The 19,969-nt window shown below is 45.8% G+C and overlaps 1 protein-coding gene across 10 annotated transcripts in view; it reads left to right on the plus strand.

Moving 5' to 3' along the window:
• The window catches only part of VSIG4 (V-set and immunoglobulin domain containing 4), a 59,725-nt gene that overhangs the window by 20,142 nt on the left and 19,614 nt on the right, over window positions 1–19,969 (plus strand). For 4 of the 10 annotated variants that reach the window (XM_039488018.1, XM_039488024.1, XM_039488020.1 and 1 more), the window contains exon 1: window positions 5,291–5,464. The exons of 1 other annotated variant lie outside the window; for it this stretch is intronic. The gene's annotated coding sequence lies outside the window, so the exon portion shown is untranslated. Of the gene's footprint in view, window positions 1–5,290; window positions 5,465–8,077; window positions 8,232–10,776; window positions 11,136–19,416; window positions 19,523–19,969 lie in introns of those variants that run through there. 5 more of the 10 variants (XM_039488029.1, XM_039488022.1, XM_039488027.1 and 2 more) reach the window with 5 other exon arrangements.

Consider the following 19,969-nt stretch of genomic DNA (forward strand, 5'->3'; position numbering starts at 1 on the left):
GCAGCACGGGAGCTGATTTTCAGTGGCACTCACACTGCCCGGGTCCTTGCCACCGGTCCAGGGGGCTCTGCATTTTAATTTAATTTTAAATGAAGCGTCTTAAGCATTTTAGAAACCTTATTTACTTTACATACAACAATAGTTTAGTTATATATTATAGACTTCTAGAAATAGACCATCTAAAAACGTTAAAATGTATTACTGGCACGCGAAACCTTAAATTCGGGTGAATACAGGGCCGCCCAGGGGGGGGGAGCAAAGGGGGCAATTTGCCCCGGGCCCTGCAGGGGCCCCCAAGAGAACAGCTGAGGCTCCCGCCTCCGCCCCTCTCCTGGAGCCTCAGCGCATCAAGTGGTGTCTCAGACAGCGCCGCAGCAGGGCCCCTGAGCCCCGCCCCGCTCAGAGCCGCGTGGTGAGGGGGCGGGGCTGCCTGCTCCAGGCTGAGCTCAGCTCCCTCCACTCGGCGAGGAGCTCATAGCCCTGCCCCCTCACCACGCGGCTCGGAGCGGGACGGGGCTCAGGCCCTGCCGGAGACACGCTGCGGCTGTTAAGCGAGGCGCTGAGGCTCCAGGCGAGGAGGGAGCCGGGGGTAAGAGGCTGGGGCCGGAGGGGTTGGCTAAGGGGCAGGGAATCCTGGGGACAGTCAGGGCACAGGGAGGGGGCAGAGGTTGGGACGGTGGTCAGGGGGCAGGGAATGGGGGGGTTGGATTGTCTACATGTAATTTCAGTGCCATAGGGAGATTCATGTCAGGGGAGGGTAGCTTCATTTAAAATTAGCCACTGGGGGGAAGGATCACATGAGAAGAGCAATATCCTTCCCAACCCTACCAAGGGAGACCCCCCCCCCCTCCCCTGCATTCCCTGAGGCTTCAGAGGGGTTAATTCAGTGGTTCTCAAACTTTTGTCCTGGTGACCCTTTCACATAGCAAACCTCTGATGCGACCCCCCCCCTTTTATAAATTGAAAACTCTTTTTTATATATTTAACACTATTATAAATGCTGGAGGCAAAGCAGGGTTTGAGGTGGAGGCTGGCAGCTCACGACCCCCAGTAATAACCTCGTGATCCCCCTGAGGGGTCCTGACCTCCAGTTCGAGAACCCCTGGATTAATTTAATTTTAGCACCCTGTGTCCATTCACATGCATGTGCTATTTTGAGCATTTCAGTTTTGACAACAGAGGCTCATCCCAGATTCTGGAACAAGCTCAAATGCTCAGTTTGTGGAGTATGTACATAAGCTATAGTAAAGAAAAACCCACAGTAACCGTCTCCAGTTTGTGAGGGACCACGTGGAGCCAGTCTCTAGGAAACAGATAAATGCATGGAGATTAAGTCCATTATTGGCTGTTAGCCAGGATGGGTAAGGAATGGTGTCCCTAGCCTCTGTTTCTCAGAGAGTGGAGATGGATGGCAGGAGCGAGATCACTTGATCATTACCTGATAGGTTCACTCCCTCTGGGGCACTTGGCATTGGCCATTGTCAGTAGACAGGATACTGGGCAGGATGGCCTTTGGTTTGACCCAGTATGGCTGTTCTTATGTTCTAACCTAAATGAACCCAAAGTTATGGAGACAGATATGAGTCAAGGAAGCCAGCAGAGTATCAGAAACCTGGAAAAATCTCTGCCTGTATGGGTTCGGGTGTTTGGTTACAAGCTGAGGTGGTTCAAAAGTTTTGGATTTTTTTTAAGCAGAATTTTTTTATTGTTTCTTTTAAACAATCAAATACAGCAAGCAGCAAATATTTGGCCACACACTTCTGAAACCTCAAACCATATTCAGGTTTTGGCAGACTAATTTCAGCTTTTCAATTAAAAAAACCACAACAAATTTTGAAGGAAAGCAGACATTGTCCATGATTTTTTTGCTGCTTTTTAAAAAGCCCTAGTTTTTGATCCAGAAAAAGTTTTGATGGAAAATATTTGTCCAACCCTTTTAATGAGCTTTAGTGCCTTTTAGCACTAGCTGATGCTGAGAACCAGTGATACCTTGTAAAGAAGTTTTCTCAAAACTGGGTTTGTGCTGAAATGCGGAAGGCTTATTTTTCCCAGGGGTGCCTGTGGAGGGGAGCAAGTGGGGCAATTTGCTGTGGGCCCCACAAGGGCCCCCAGGAGAATATAGTATTGCAATTTTTTTTATAGAAGGGGCCCCCAAAATTTCTTTGCCCCAGGCCCCCTGAATTCTCTGGGCGGCCCTGGGTGAATAAACGAAGACTCGGCACAGCACTTCTGAAAGGTTGCCGACTCCTGTACTAGATCTCCTCTGGAGGAAGACTCACCAGGCTGCAGCAGCCAGCTGTGGGAGTATCTGTAGGAAGGGTCAGAACAGTGATAGGAAGAGGTGGAAGGTGGACACTAAGACCTAGAGTTGCCCCAAATTTTTGGGTGCCCTACACAGCCTATGCAGTGTATGCCGAAGGACGGGCCCTGATCCCCTTTGTGTCATTTGTTTAACTACCACGGTTCAACCCAATGTGACTGTACTGAGTTGAACAAATAATTACATTTACATAACCGGGTTTTATCATCAAACCAGAAGCTTCCTTCTTATAACACCACAACTGTTACTCTGTAACATCTTCACAACCGTTACCTTTTAACATTTCCACAACTCCCAACCATTTACTTCCCTCCAAATTCCCCCCACATTCTGTAGTATTAATTTCTGCAAACAACTGCCTTTTACCCTGTGCTGTCTTTGCCTCGGGATTGTTCAAAAAGGCAGTAAAAAACTTTTATCTCCGTGGTCACCCCTGGATCTTTTACTCTAAAAATTTTAGCAGAATCCAGCAGATTTCCAAAAACAAACATACATTTCACATGAATATCTAAAGTACCTTCCATTAAAACTTCGGAAAAACCAAAAGTGTGAGAGAGGGGAGTGGGGTGGAAAGCAACCAATTAACCCTGTGAAGTTATTAAAAAGAAGAAGAAAAGGATATAGTTAGCTCTGAGCAAGGGTAGGGCTCCCTAAATTTAAACAGTTGGGAACCCTTACCCCCAGGTTTTTATCCTGCCTCTGGGAGAAGAGTGTTACCCACTCCTGCAAAACCTGCTGTTTTTCACTTTGAAACTTTTTTTTTCCCACTCCCCTAGGACCAAGTCCCAGCTCCTGTCTCTTAAGGTGGTCTGTTAACTCTGCTTTTGATGCCAAACCCTGTTGTGCCAAATCATCTTTAACCACCCCTAACGCTAATTTACAATCCTCCAGTAGCCTTCGCTGGAGTAGCACCAAACTTGAAAGATTACTGGCAGCTTCCCATAATGCTGCCTTTACTTCAAACCTCTTACAAGTGGACTTAAGTGCCTCCTTTCCCTGGAAGGCATCCTGTCCCCGTAGGCACGGACCTCCTTCCACTACCCATTTATCCAGGAGGGTGGGCTCCTCAGCCAGCCCCTATCCCTCTGGGTCCCCTAACACTGCTTCCATTTCCTTATTAATCTCATCCCACGTTGATCCCCATGTCTGGAATGGGCCCTGATTCTTCCATATCCACTTATCCAAAAAGATGATTACCCCAGTTTGCAAGGACCCGCAACTACCATCATGAGAGCCTGCCATAACCCCCTCCATGCAGCTGCGGGGACTGTTGCGGAGGGAGACTTACCTGGCTGCCGATGTCACAACACCAAGATGTTAGTGCAGGGATGGGCAAACTTTTTGGCCCAAGGTCCACATCTGGGTATGAAAATTGCATGGCAGGCCATGAATGCTCATGAAATTGGGGGTTGGGGCATTGGAGGGGATGAGGGCTCCGGCTAGGAGTGTGGGCTCTGGGGTGGGGACAGAAAGGGGGAGTTCACGGTGCGGGAAGGAGCTCCAGGCTGGGGCAGAGGGTTGGGGTCCAGGGGGGAGAGGGCTCCGGCTGGGGGTGCAAGCTCTGGGGTGGGGCTGGGGATGAGGGGCTGGGGATGCAGGAGGGTGCTCTGGGCTGGGACTGAGGGCAGGATGGGGATCAGGGCTAGGGCAGGGGGTTGGAGCATGGGAGGAGGTTAGGGGTGCAGGCTCCGGGTGGTGATTACCTCAAGAAGTTCCACCTCCAGCTCCTTTGTGGAGGCACGGCCAGGCGCCTTGGCGTGCTTCCCTGGCCACAGGTGCTGCCCCTGCAGCTCCCATTGGCCCAAGTTCCTAGCCAATGGGAGCTGCAGGGGTGGGGCTTGAGGTGGGGGCAGCATGTGGAGCCCCCTGGCTGCCTCTACACATTCCTATGGAGGGGGAACTTCTTGAGGTAACCGCCACCCAAAGCCTGCACCCCCTCCCATGCTCCAAGCCCCTGCCCCAGCCCAGATCCCCCTCCTGCCCTACGGAGAGGGGACATGCTTCTGTTTCTGGGAGCTGTGCAGAGCCACGGCACATGTGGAGCGGATCAAGCTCCTGGTCCCTCTTCCCAGCTGGAGCAGGGCAAGACCCGGACCCCGCTCCCTGATGGAAGCTCAACGGCCGGATTAAAACCTCTGAAGGGCCAAAGGTGGCCTCTGGGCCGTAGTTTGCCCACCCCTGTGTTAGAGGGATTTCCATCAACGCTCTCACTTCCCTGGGTCTTCTCGCTCAGACAGCAATCAGCAAAAGACCAGAAGTCTGAAGTGCAAACAATGTGATGTTCATTGGGGTTTGTTTCCAAGCAAGCATATTCTGAAGGCCTTCACACCAGTCGGGCTTATCACTATACGCTGATAGAGTCTGTTCCCCAGTGTTCCGTTCCCAGCTCTGATGCCACAGAGTGTTTACCCCGTGTCCCCCGACCCAGCTCTGATGCCACAGAGCCTTGCCTGTGTCTGTTCCCCATTCCCTATTCCCGTTTCCCCCGCCCCACTTAGCAAGCATGATTCCAATTTCCGCTTCCACTTCCTGTTTGACCCCAGTTTATATAGTAATATTCTCAGCTATACCTTAACCAATCATTTTACTGAAATTTAACTAACCAATCCTAACCTATTGTAACATAATTCTCTAACCAATTATATCCCACTACCTTAATTAACTTACACCTAGCAAAATTAATTATACAGCAGACAGAAACAATTAGAGAACCGGACAGATTCACAATAGAAAAGTGGGGGCCATAAAGATAAGATAACAATACTGAAATGAGGGTTTCACAACCACAACCATCAATAAGGGCACCCTGTCTGGCAAGAAATCAGTCTTAAGATCTGTTTCTCTGTCTGGTGGTGATGGGCATTATCAGGACAGGATCATCTTCCTAACAGCCCAATACCACCTTATTTCAATGTGATTGGTTTGGAATGTGAGGATGTAACCGCTGTCCCTGTTGCTTAGCCAAAGGCCTTAGCCTAAGGACAAGGCTTCAGACTATCCTAGTGAGAGAAAGCCCATACGCAGGCGGACGGTGATTTTGATTCTTTGTTTTATACCTCTATAAGTAGCTAAGTGATAAAAATGCACCTACGTTCTTAAAGTATAGGCCTTTACAAGCAGGCCTGAGTATCTGTATTCTAACAGGTGAGTACCTACCAAATGCTAATTAATCCAGTACTTTTGTAACTGTCCTTTCCCTGCGAGATCTTTTACACTTGTATCTCTTTAATTGCTACTTGTTGGATATGCAGTGCCCTTGGCTGATTTTTAGGAGTCGCTGAATGGGGTCAATTTCTTGGTTTTGAAAAAACTTGGGTTTGTTTGTTTCAGTTTGGTTTGTAATTTTTCACATATCTTTGCTCTGTCTGGATTTTGCTGGGAGCAGCAATGCAGTGCAGACCCAGCTGTTCTAATACAATTTCAAATCAATCGCATATGTCAGGAAATGTGGTGGTTCTTGTATCATTTCCAGTCTGAACAGGTTTGATTTCAATATCTGCACTTCCAGCTACTGATCTCTTTTGAAGCATGAATGTATCTGGCTGCAGCAGCAGGGTTAAGCATTGTTCACCATCATATTTAGATCCAGTTCCTTCACCCCCCGCTCCCAAGTTTCGTTTCTTTTCTTGAGAACAGTTTTAAAAATCTAGAGCTACGAAACCCCTAGGTTTTAAAATGGAAATAGAAAATGCTGACAGTGTTTTTATTGGTGATGAGGTCGTGGAAATGTGCAGGCTTGCTGGCACCAGTATGGTCCGGATGTGGGGAGGCTGGGTAGCAAAGGAGGAACATGAGATGAAGTAATTAAATTCTAGGACTGTAAAATCAGCACATTTGTCATGCCTTTCATCATTCTGCATGTAAGAAGGTGCATGAGCAAATAGCTCAGCTTGAGGCAATGTACCAAGCATCTAAGAGTAAAGAAGGCTAACTTCCCTTGCAGAGTATTATCATGCATGTGCTGGATGTTTAGGTATAACCCAAGTGCTGAGGGTCATCTTTCACACAGGGATATCCTGACACCTGATATTTTGAAAGTGGTCAGGCACCACCCAGGGAAAAGGCGATGCTAGATCTGCTCTTACTGATGGAACACAGCAGAGCATCAAAAACCTGTTGCAACAGACTTAGCTGGTGTGATGGGACCAGTGTATGATGGGAGCTAGTGCACTGACAAGACATTTTGCACCTGATAGGAGAGAGGATCATTTTGGGGAGACTGACAGGACCCACTTCATTTTTGCAGCTTCCAGCAGATGCAAAACATTAGCTATCTGATTTTAAAGCAATAAGGAAGGTCAAAAATATAAATATATAACTAATTCTAGTCAGCATAGTTTCATGCAAGGTAGGTCTTGTCAAACAGGATAGATTACAGGTCTGGTTGATAAAGGCAACTGTGTGAGATAGTATACTTGGATTTTCCCCAGGCATTTGACATAGTACCACAAGACATCTTGATTGAAAAACTGATATTACTATACATGGAATTGAGAGGTCACACATTAGATGGATGAAAATCTGAGTTGCTGACAGGTCTTAAAGTGTAATTGTTAATGGGGAGCTATCAGTGAGTGGACTGTTACTATCCTCTGGGGATTGGTTCTTGGTCAAATGCTATTTAATATTTGTTTCCATGATTTAGAGTATGCTGTAAAAATCTTTTCTGATAACATTTGCAGAGGACACAAATGTTGGTGAGGTAGTGAATAACAAGGAGGCTGGATTACTATTTCAGAGGGATCTGAATCACCTGGTTAACTGATCACAATCCAACAAAATGTGTTCTAATACAGCTACATGTTAGGTAATACATCTGGGTTCCAAGGATGCAGGTTATACCTACACAATGAGACTATCTTGGGGAAAAAAGTGACTCAGAAAAGGACTATATGGTCATTATAGATATAGTTAACTCTCAGTGCAATGCTATATTGAAAAGGATAAATATGAGATTCCTGGATATTTAAAAAGGGGAATATCAAGTAGAAGTAGGGAATGTGATCTTGCATCTGTATACAACATTAGTAAGATCACTACTAGAATACTGTCTCCAGTTCTGGTGTCCACACTTCCGGAAGGCTGAGGAAATACTGGAGTGAGTTCAAAGAAGGACCAAAAAATGATCCCTGGGCTAGAAAACAAGCCTTTGATATGAGGCTGAAGGAACTCAATCTCTTCAGGTTGCCGAAGAGAAGGTTGAGAGGTGACTTGATAAGTGTGTGTAGGCACTCACACATGGAAGGGACATTTGATTGGGAAGCGGGGGTCATGTTTCAAAGGCATAACAAGTTCCAATGTCTGGAAGATGAAGTTAGATAAATTCAGCCTTAAAATAAGACATAATTTCCTAGTTTTGAGGATAATTAAACATTGGAACAGTTTAGTGTAGCTGAGGCTTGGCCTGTCATGAATGAGTAACAGATGGGGGGAGCACTTCTTGGAAGATAGAATTAAGGAGGGAAAGAGATCATTAGGCTGAAAACAGAACATTTATGCAACACAGATAAGTAAATAGGTCAGTAGGCAAAAAGACTGAAAGTCTGAGTCAGCTAAGATAAGAGGGAACCATTTACTACAAACAAGATAACAATGGACAAGATAAGTTAGGAATGAACGTGGACAATGGGTGGACAGCACATACTGCACAGGGATTGGTTCCTGCAAAGGAACCAATCCAAAAGGTGTGATGCAATGTGTAAATGTATACAAAGGGAGAGGATTTCTGTGTAACTTTGGAGCTGTGATGTACCCTGCACCCACCCTTTGGGTTTGAATCTGACCGATTTAGCATAGTCTTGCTGTATGCCAAATAAAGATACCAGAGTAACAAAGTCTGGAGTCCAAGTGAGTTCTTGAGAAGTCCAGTGGAAAAAGGTCTCGAAGGGAATCCCAACACTTACCAGGCGAGGTAATGGACTTACCTTTTCTCATGTCAAAGACTCCAAGCATTGGTATCTTTTAAAAACATATGCCTTATTCCAGCTTCTGGGGGAAATTCAATAGCCTCTGCATGGTTGGGAAGGAGTGGGTGGCCTGTTAGACTGGATGGTTGTGGCTGTCCTTTCTGGGCTTGGAATCCATGAATCTGAATCCTCCTGTTCATCCTCTGCCTTCAGGGGCCCAGTGGAGAATGGGACCACTTGTATTGCCCTCAGCATACTCATAACACTTGCAGTTATTCATTAAGATAATGTTTATTATCAAGTCTAATGCTTCAGGGCTTCAACCAGTCACCAGTAGGTGTCAGGAAGGACAATATTTCCCCGATGCTCAGTTGGCTACATGTCTTGGGATTGGTTCATTTCCACCTTCCTCTGAACTATCAGAGATTGGCCACAGCAGGAGAACACCATATAGGGTGGATTAGAGGAGAAGACCCTGGCTTGTGGGTCTTCCTCACACACTCAGGATCATACTGACCTCCAGATCTGGGGTCAGGGGATTTTTCTCCCAGATCAGATTTGCAGGGTTTATTAGTCATCCTCTGCAGCATGAGGCGTGGTTTGCATGCTCATGTCATCTGGGAATGTCTCGTCTAATCAATTCCCTGCCACTGCAGTGGCCGTGGGCGTTGGTGGCACCTTGGTCTCTCCTGTTCTCAGTCTGTGGCATGCAACTTCATTTTCTGAGGACTGAAATGCAGCTAAAGTATTTGTGTGAAAATTAATGTCCTGTGTGTGACAGAACATACCCTTGTGGATTTTGCCTCTAGATATCCTGAAGCAATATCTCTCACTAACACTGAGGCAGAGGGAGAGCCAGTAATTGAATATGTACAAAGGTTCAGAAAAGAAAGAAGAGTCAAACTAACCCCAAGACTCTCAGTCCAAAGAAAATGTGTAGTATGATCAACATACTTGCAAATGCACTTTTGAAATAAGAGACTTGGTAATGGTATTAAGCCCGGTGGGAAAAAATGCAAAATTCTTGGGAAGGACTTCTTGAGGTGATGGAGGTAGATGAAGATACATATCATGTTAAAAAGTCTCTCGTAATGCTGTCCCACATCCAGTACATGCAAACAGACTTAAAGTGTACCACAGCAGGGATGACAGGGTAAACATCTGCTGCGCAGAAAGGGAAATGGAGGCACGCTGCCTCTTTGATCTGATGGCTGAACACCAGACTGACTCAACTCTGGAAAGCATTGATATCTGCAGTGCCTGAACTCCAGTTGAAAGGGCAGAGCTGTTGTCAGTGCTGCAAGAACACAGGTGTTTTCTAACAAGTCAGGGAAGACACACTTGCTGACTCAAAATTATGACAGAAGGAGCACAGCCACCTGCCAGCAGACCCTACAGGGCCATTGGCAAGGTGCAGGAACAAATTAATATAGAAATATAAAGCATGTTAGAACTGGGAGTAATTTAAAGAGTCTGACAGCGCTTGGCTGTCACCTGTGGTCTTGGTACCTAAGAAAGACAACATGGTAAGGTTTTGTGGTGAGCACAGAAAACTCAGTGCTGTCACTGTACCAGATGTGTATCCCATGACTAGAATTGATGATATGCTGGGCATTTTAAGCCAAGTGAAATATCTGAATCACAATGTTACCATTTGGGTTAATTAATGCAGGAGCTACCTTTCAAAGGCTGGTCCACCAAGTGTTAAATGGTTTGCAGAACTTTGCAAAGGTGGATGTCAACAACGTCGGAGTATTTAGCAACACTTGGACTGATCACAAAAAATGCTTTAAAATTGTGTCGTCAAAGCTCAAAGAAGCAGGCCTAACAATAAACGCCTCCAAATGTAAAATTGGATCAGTCAGAGTTCCTTACTGGAAACACTGGGTAGGGGAAGGTCAAATATCCCCTGATCCCTGGTAAGTTGAAGCCATTGTAAATTGGCCTATACCCCAACCAAAACAACCGCTCCAATCCTTCATAGATCTGGTAATTTATTATAGAAGGTTTGTGTGTCAGTTCAGTGACTGACATTGTATCTGCAAGCACAGATCTATGTAAAAAAAAAAACCAAAGCCATATGGACAAAGGCATGGCAAGAGGGTTTTGATAAGGTAAAAAAAATCTTGTTTAAAAAGCCTGTTCTAGCCAGTCAATATTTTGAAAAGGTGTTTGAACTGTGTACAGAGGCATCAGACACTGGATTAGGGGCTTACAGGTGTTTAATATGGAAATTGTATATGTAAAGGAGGAAAAAAAACATGGTGGCAAAGGCCTTACCCAGGAAAGATGGTCCTAACCCTGCTGCCTACAGTCAGCCAGTGGCCAACCTTTCTGCAGCTTTGTAAAGGGGGAGATGTGACAGAATATGTCCCTGTGTTCATACCTTACACACTATTATAATAATGTTTGTACGAGGTATGGCTTGTGAGGTATCATTTAAATACCTCATAATTTGATGATCAATAATAGCATGGCAAAATGCACATAGCAGCATTATCTGTGCAGTTATAAATGAGCTGAGATCATGACTAAACTTATGTTTTCCAGATAAACCTGGGAGGTGGTCAAACCAGTACCTCAGAGAGAAAGGGGAAGCTGATGCCTTAGCCAGGTGTACACAGGGCTGATGGACCATTACCTGCTAAGTGCCCATTCTTTGGCAGGAAAGGGGTCAGGGGCAAAAATCTACATCTTAGCAAAGAAACAGCATGGAGTTTCCTTCCATGCAGGCTGCCTGTTGCCTTGCTCCCAGCTGGAAATAATTTTCAAAGGGCAGACCGGACTGTCTCTCTCCCTCCACCCATTGCATTCTCTGCACCTGAAAAGACAAAGGAAGCAGCTGATGGACTCTGGGGGAAGGGTCCTGACCTAAAGAATTTGGTCAGTTAGACTGCCAAAAGCATGTGGTGAGAGAACTTCTCTTTGAATCTAATATAATTTAAGTTAGGCACCAGAAAGAGTTTTATCTTTATTTTTCTTGTAAGCATTTCTGACTTCTATTACTTGGACTTGCTTAAAATCTGTCTCTTTGTAGTTGTTTTATCTAATCCTGTGTATTTAAATTGAAATATCTGGATAACTATTTTAAAATAATAAGCTGACATATTATTCCCTTAAAGGAATAACACACTTAATATATTTGTACTGTCCAGGAGAGTACTGGGCAAGACAGGACTTACATTTCTGGGGGAAGATCCAGGACTGGAGGGGGTGTTGGGGTCACCCTGCGGCATAACCAAGACTGGTAAGAGTCAAGGTGTGGCTGGCTGGCTGCAGCACACACAGACATAGCTGGGAGTGATTTACATGCTGGAGGCTGTTTGTGAGCAGTCCAGGGTAGAGGCTACAGCAGCAGGGCATTGTAAAGAGTACCCCAGGTTACAGGGCAGGGGTGACGCAGCTACTCCTTAGTCTGGATTGTGCCCTGGTATGTCACACTATGATATTCAGGAGATCAACCTATATTATCCCATCTGGCCTTAAAAATTTATGAATCTATTTAATGATGAATTATTTGCATGGTGGTCATGTAAGGGACAAAATAACACATTACCATGATATTGCAAAACACAGTCAGACTGAAGGGTTTTCTAGAGGGCAGCTGGAAATCATGACTTGGCAATGTATTGCCACATGATAATTTCTGAAGTGTTGAAAGCTTACGGGAAGGTGTTACATGCTCATATTTTTGCAGTTCCAGTCAGTGTCCCGGTTTCTGGAGTCACTTTGGGGCAAGGTGCAGACCTATTATTATTTTTTAAAAAGAGCCTATTTGACCTCTGTGAAGGAGCTCCATCACAGTGTTAGGCCTGAATAAAGATGTCTGGCACCCCCTTTCAGGAATGGGGCGGGGCCACAAAGACACAGCGATGAACATGAAAATGGAGAGGGAGAACAAAGGTTCTATAAAAGGGAACCAGGGGGATACTGAGCAGAGAATCCCAGACAACACCCACTGCTCCAAAAAGGTGTGGAAAAGAGCCAGCCCATTTGATAATTGGGATCAGTGGGCAGAAATCTTCCAAAGGCTCACCTCCTCATCTGAGGCCTAGTGTGAGTCAAACCCTGTTCAGAGTCAGACGCAATCCCACCCAGCGAGTGGCGCAGCAAGCTTCCCCAGATAACAGCCTTTTTTGGTTCCCATTGAGTTGGAAATGACTGAAATGCAGATGTTGTATGCAATGGTGGTGTAGCTGTGTCGGTCCCAGGATATTAGAGAGACAAAATGGGTGAGGTAATATCTTTTATTGAACCAACTTTTCTTGGTGAGAGAGAGACAGGCTTCTGAGCTTACACAGAACTGTTCTTCAGGTCTAGGAAACTTACTCAGAGTCGCCGCTAACTGCAAGATGGAACAGATTGTTTAGCACAAGTAGTTAACACGGATTTCAAGGGATCATCAAAGTGCAGGGGCTTGTTAATACCCTTCCAGTCACAGGGAGGAAAGGGAGGGGGAAGCAGCTGGGAGGGAATGTCAGTGGGCTACAGACTGTTGGAATAAGCCATAAATCCAGTGCCTTTCTTCAGTCTACCATTTTTCGTGTCTAGCAAAGTTATGACTTTAGGCTCCCAGGCTCATCTTTTGAATGTGTGTGTGCAGGTTTCCTTTGAAGGTGAGGACTGATAACTCAGATATAGAGTTATTGCTCTGTGACTCTGTTTCAAGTGGTCCAGTTGGTAGCAGGCCGTTGTCTGTGTGATTAAAAACCACCGCTACAGTTCAGTTCGTTCAGCAGAGAGGTTAAGAAGGGAACGGGTTGTGCAGCTGTCCCTTTAAGTCAGGCTTTAGGCACACTGGCCTGGGTGCAGTGTGGGCAGAGGTGAAAGTAAGATAAAAGACTTACCGGTACGGGGGCCTGGCTCCAGGCCCCCAGAAAGGACAGGGCCTTGGGAGGAAGGGGCGGGGCTGGGGTTACACACACACACACACACACACACACACACACACACACACACACACACACACACACACACACACACACACACACACACACACACACACACACACACACACACACACACACACACACACACACACACACACACACACACACACACACACACACACACACACACACACACACACACACACACACACACACACACACACAGCCCTTCCGCACTGCCTGGCCTGCACCGGCCGGGGCTCCAATGACAATTTAAAGGGCCCAGGGCTGCGGCCACTGCTGTGGTAGTGGCAGCCAGGAGCCCCAGGCCCTTTTAAATCACCAGGCCCCAGGGAAGCTGCCCCTCCCCCCCCCCCCGATTGCCGATGGGGCTGGGGTGGGCAGTGGCAAAAGGGGCAATGACTTCTTACCAGTATGCCACTTCTTACCAGTGCACTGTACTAGCCCGTACTGGTCCACTTTCACCTCTGAGTGTGAGAGAACGCCACAGTGCGGTTGTCTACGATATTTATTTTCTGTAGGTACACAGAGGATTTCAGTCTCCAGGGCCGTCCGTCTGGAATCTCGCACAAGCTCACCTGCACCATATATACACAACTCCTCCCCCGGGATTCCAGTGCACTGAAAGGTCAAGTTTGAAACTGAACTCCACATATCATTGAGTTAAACCAAACGCAATGGTCCAAGTGTGGTGCTTCTGAATACGCACATTCCTCCAGGTGATCAAAATGGGAGGAATGGGCTTCAGCTGCTCTCACCAAGTGGTTGATTTTCACAGAAGAAAAATGTCCCATTGGCTCTCACCATCCTGCACTGAGCTGGAATGATCCATTGTTTGCAGTTCACCGTATTTTCAGTGACCAGTCTGAGCTCAGCTTTAGTGAAGACCACTTAATAATGATGCCAGGCAGACAGTTTGTGGCAGGATCTAAATTATGGTACATTATACTTTGGTTAACCCTCTAACCCCAGCTGAAAAGGGCCAACCGTACTCCAGCAGCTTCTGGTTTTGTGTACAGCAGGGTATTATCCTGAATTCCCTGTAGACCCCAAACACCCCTAATGTAATCAGTGAGAGACTGCCTAAGGAATGCAAGGTTTGGATGCTAGATGGCTACTGTTCTCTGCTCTCTTTCCATCCAGGCAAGTCAGGAGGGTGCAGATTATTGAGCCCTCTCCCACTAGACCAGACCTGAGGGTACTGACCTTACCCCTACAATTGTCCCAAGTAGTAGGACAGAATGGTGCTGGTCGCACTTTATATTAAGGGGGTGAGGGGTTCGGTCACAGAGACCCCCTTGGGACTGTCACCTGATGTGCTGAAATTGCCTCTGAGCCCGTTTTCCCTGATGGCTTGGGACTCCAGAACCCTGCCTTGTTGAGCCAAACATGCTAGCCTGCTGCAACACAGACCCAGGTCTGAGCCATGCCCCCAAAGCTGCAGGCTTTAACTGAAAACCACTCAGCAGGTTACCTGTCTCCAGCACCCAGACACCCAGTTCCCAATGGCATCCAAACCCCAAATAAATCCATTTTACTCTGTATAAAGCTTATACAGGGTAAACTCATGAATTGTCCGCCCTTTATAACACTGACAGAGAGAGATGCACAGCTGTTTGCTCCTCCGGGTATTAATTAACCCAGCATAAGTGATTAATAAAAGAGAGTGATTTTATTAAGTATAAAAAGGAGGAGTTAGTGGTTTCACGTAATAACAGACAGAACAAAGTAAGTCACCAAGCAAAATAAAACAAAACACGCAAGTCTAAACCTCAAACGTTAAGAAGCTGAATACTGGTAAATCTCACCCTCAGAGATGTTCCAGTAAGCTTCTTTCACAGACTAGACTCCTTCTTAGTCTGGGCCCAATCCTTTCCCCTGGTACAGTCCTTGTTAGTTCCAGCTCAGGAGGTAACTAGGGCAGTGATTCTCAAACTAGGGTGCCGCTTGTTCAGGGAAAGTCCCTGGCGGGCCGGGCTGTTTACCTGCCGCGTTCACAGGTTCAGCCAATCACGGCTCCCACTGGCTGCAGTTCACTGCTCCAGGCCAATGGGACTGCAGGAAGGGCAGTCAGCACATCCCTTGTCCCGTGCTGCTTCCTGCAGCCCCCATTGGTCTGGAGCGGCAAACCGCGGCCAGTGGGACCCGCGATCGGCCGAACCTGTGGACACGGCAGGTAAACAAACCATCCCAGCCCGCCAGGGGCTTTCCTTGAACAAGTGGTGGCCCTAGTTTGAGAACCACTGAACTAGGGGATTTCTCATGACTGGCAGCCTCCTTTGTTCTGTTCCACCGCCTTTTATAGCTTTGGCACGAGGCGGGAATCTTTTGTCTCTCTGAGTCCCCACCCCTCCTTCTAAATGGAAAGGCAACAGGTTTAAGATGGATTCCAGTACCAGGTGACATAGTCCGTGTCCGGTGAGACCCCAAGCCTTCATTCTTCCTGGCCTGACACACACACATGCAGAAACGCTTGCAAGTAAACAGAGCCATTTACAACCAATTGTCCTAGTCAATGGGAGCCATCAAGATTCTAAACCACCATTAATGGCCCACACTTTACAATAGGACTTCAGAGTAATACTTTATATTTCTAGTTTTAGGTACAAGAATGATACATACATACAAATAGGATGACCACACTCAATAGATGATAAGCTTTGTAATGATACCTTACAAGAGACCTTTTGCATAAAGCATATTCCATTTACATCATATTCACATTCAAAAGCATATTTCCATAAACTTATGGAGTGCAACGTCACAAAGGGTATATTTATAAATAGCTTATAAAAGCAAAGTAAATGATTAAAATATGTTTTAACAAATGGTTCGTCATTTGTTATAGCACCCAACAAGTCAATAGATTGCCCGTAGCCATGATTTCTAACCAGCTGTAATGCCTTTTACTGATGTATTTATAGCCAGCTGGTGAATTTCAGCTTTCTCTGGGCAATCATTTCTGCTATTTAATAACAATCCAAGTCACGGTTTTCTAAAATTCCCCAGTTCTGTGGGGCATGGGTCACTAAAACCCACAGTTGCCTCATTAAGAGTACAAGTCTCTTTCCTTCCCCAGCAGCAATGTGGAGCCAAAAGTCGTTGTCTTCTCTTTTCAGCATAGCCGTGTCACAAGAGAAGAGGAAAGGAAGGGATAGAACTTCCCTCAATCCTAACCCATGATGTACTTACTAAGCAGTGGAGGAACACACCCAAGTATGAGCAAGCCCAGAGCAGAAAGCTAGAAACGCAAATCAAATTTCCTTTTCATCAGCATTTTTCATCCTTTTTCAGAACATGACCCCCCATTTCAGTCATCTGCACCCTATCCGCCGCTTCTGCATCCCAGAATGCTTTGTGCCTGCTTAAACAGTGCTCTCTGGAATAGGAGCTAGGCCCCATGGTGCTTCCAAAGAATTGTTGTGACCCCAGCACCTGATGCAATGGCTGATAGGGCACCTGCTGGAGTCTGAAAAGAACCACCTGTTTCCAGGGCAGTGCAGACAAATGCGCTTCAGCAGGTGACCAGAGACTGGACATGAGGCTGGCTCAAAATGCTCTTAGATAGCTGCCAGCAACTTGCTTTAACCTCCTAGGATGAAATATGCCTCCTCAGCCAGTCCCTAATTAAAAATCTTGCTTCCAGCTCTGTAAAGCAAGGTTGGTTTGGAAAAGCAGAACTTGTGTGATTAGTTTTCCCATAGAGGAGCAAGGGAAATGAGAAGTGACCCACAACCTTTACCAAGGTGCCTCCCCCACACAAGTATCAACACTTAACCTGTCTTATAAAAAGGACCAGAAGAAAACTTATAGCCACCCTAGGCTGTATTCAGATTGTCCTTCCATGACTGAAAACCCCCACACAATGCTTCCTCCTCTTCTAAATTTTCAGCATAGATAGTCCCCAGGAGGTGTGTGTCAATGTGACTGTGCCACCCATTATGATAGTGGTGGGATCTCCTATCACCTATCTAGACCAAAGGATGACTTTCCCTTCCTGCTCGGCCAAATGCTTCTCACAGTAAACAGGTTTGCCCAGCTTAATTATAATTTAACCACTTTATTCATCCACTCGCCTGGCCTAAGAACACTGAAATTAACGTATGCATCTCCCTCTCATTCTTGACCCCATCCCACATAGTATTCACATTCGAATTAATTCATGCAAAAAACCCATCCATCTACATGAACAACAAATGACTCCAGGAACATCATACATAAAGGAAGGTACTTCATAGGGGTAAACAGATTAAGACTCAAAGAACCAAAGGCAAACAATAAAACTGGCAAAAAACATAACGTGGTGTTATAGGGCTGCTATAAAGTTTGCATTAGTATATCCTGGGAAAACATAGTTGTGTTTCTTATTCCCATAAATAATATGACAATCCTTTGTTCTTGGTAAGAAGGGCTCTATGGCATCCTATTTGATGATCTGTGTATAGACCAGAAGTGGCTGGGAAATAATTTTTTTTCTAAGGAAAATATTCAAATACATTTTTTTTCTGGAATATATTTGGGTTTTGTGCAACCAAAAAGCAATGTGTTTGGTTGCTGAACACTAAAAAAATATTGGAGGTGGGGGTGAGTTTTCAGTACTTTGGTGAGACCTCCCAAAATATTAATGAAAATATTGTGTGTGTGTGAAAATTTCCCTTTAGTAGAAATGCCACTTTCTATTAAAAACCATTTTCAACAGAACATGTTCAGCCTGAAATACATATTTTACTGCTGTTATTCCAGACTTATTACTATTTAGAATGACCTATAGCAAGGGTTCTCAACCTGGGGGTTGGGACCCCTCAGGGGATCGTGCGGTTATTACACGGGGGGATCGCGAGCTGTCAGCCTCCACCCAAAGCCTGCTTTGCCTCTATCATTTATAATGGTGTTAAACATATAAAAAAGTGGTTTTAATTTATTGGGGGGGGGTCACACTCAGAGGCTTGTTATGTGAAAGGAGTCACCAGTACAAAAGTTTGAGAACCACTGACATATAGTGAGTTACAATGAAAAGAATACACATAACATATTGTGGGTTTTTTTTTTTATCAGTTCTGTAACACTGCTTTCTATGAACAGGAAAATGGAATAAGCAGAGGAATGAGGTCAACAATGCCATAAGTGCTTCCTTTATAAACTATTGCACCTGCACTATGGTTCATGTATTATAGGCAAGGCTGGTAGCACCACCAGTTTTTAAGGTAGCTCACTTCCCATTCTAAAACCTGTTTTCAGCTCCTTATACATTTGCTGTTTGGGCTCAAATTTTCTAGGCTGAGCATCTGCAGCAGGCTGAATATTTTGGGGAAATTTCAGCCAAAGCAGTTCACCCATTTCAGAGAACAAGGATAGGGGGGAAAGCATTGTTTTGCCCATATTAAAAAATTCTGGCAATCTCTTCTTTGAACAGCTTTGGCACAGGGAGTTGAAAATTGGCAGGGTGGAGGCCTTTGTGTCAGGAATATGCCCTTTACTGTTGCTGTAAAAATCTGACCAAATTTGGCCAATATATAAACTTTAAAACAACTGTAGTTTGCACATGTTCAATGGAGACTTGTTTTATTTTAGAAGCTAAAATCTCCAAAGATTCAGCCCTCCTTGAGCTTGCTTGAGTCTCTCTCAGTTCCCAGGGCTGACCGGACTAAGCATGCTCCATCCCCACAGAGCAACTGAGCACACTCCATCCCAGAGCTATGGGGAAAGCCAGACTTTTCCGGTAATCGTAGCTCCCAGGTGGGCTGCGTCAGGATTTGTCCAAGACCTGGAACTGAGAGCAGGGAGCCTGTCTCTCCGTTGGTTTCGATGACCTCCCTGTTGGTGCCAAGGCAGCTTGGAGGAGGATGCGGTCTGATTTGAATGCAAAGAGAATAAGAACAGCCTATGAGGGGAAGGGAAGGAGTAGGTTGGGATAAGGAGACTGGCACTGGAGGAGGGGGAAGAAACTGTGACTGAGAGATGGAGGGGGAACTGTGAGATGAGGGGGAAGGGTGGTTGGCTGGTTGGGTGGGGAGACTGGGACAGGGAGACAGGGATAGGGAAGAGACAGGCCTGGGACAGGGAGAGATTGGAGGTGATGGGGCAGAAGAGATCAACCTTGAGGGGAATGGACGGGAGAGACTGTGCCCCCTAGACCACACCTTCTTCAGAACCTGGACTGGACCCCAAGATTTCTCAGTCTCACCATTCCTCAGCTGTGATACTTTTCCAGTAGGTATTTTGTCTCATTCTCTTTAGTTCTGGTGCATGTGAAGCATGACAATCTACTACCGCTATCAGTTTCTTCATTAGCTGAAGTGTCAGAGAACTGTGAGGTGGAAGCTGGAAAGTGTATAGTGAATAAGGCTGGGGATTGCAGGAAGAGAAAGAAGCAGGTCATGGTTAAGGTAATTAAATGCTGCCCTGGGGAACAGGATTCTATGCCTGCCTCAGCCACAGAGCTCCTGAGTGATGCTAGGAAAGTAATTTAAACCAAACTTTTCACTGGTGGTCACCAATTGTGTGTTCCTCATTTTCTGAGTGCCTAACTTGATAACCTGAGGTCCCATTTGCAGAAGTGCTGAGCACTCACCGCTGTAACTGAAGTCAATGGCAGCTGTGCTTTGAACATAGAACATACTATGTAATGCTAAGGACTTTGAAAAATCAAGTCTTAGGTGTCTCAAATTGGGCACACAAAATTAATGGATTCTTTTGACCTTAATCTGTCCGTTCCTCATCATAGGCATATCAATTAAGCACTCCAAAATGATTGTGATAAGTGCCATAGAAAAGCCCAGGAGAAAATTAATAATTCTGCCTTCAGCGCAGGGTTTGAAAGTGTGCAGTAAATA

This window comes from Mauremys reevesii, linkage group 9 (assembly GCF_016161935.1).
Source record: "Mauremys reevesii isolate NIE-2019 linkage group 9, ASM1616193v1, whole genome shotgun sequence".
Taxonomy (NCBI): Eukaryota; Metazoa; Chordata; order Testudines; family Geoemydidae; genus Mauremys; species Mauremys reevesii.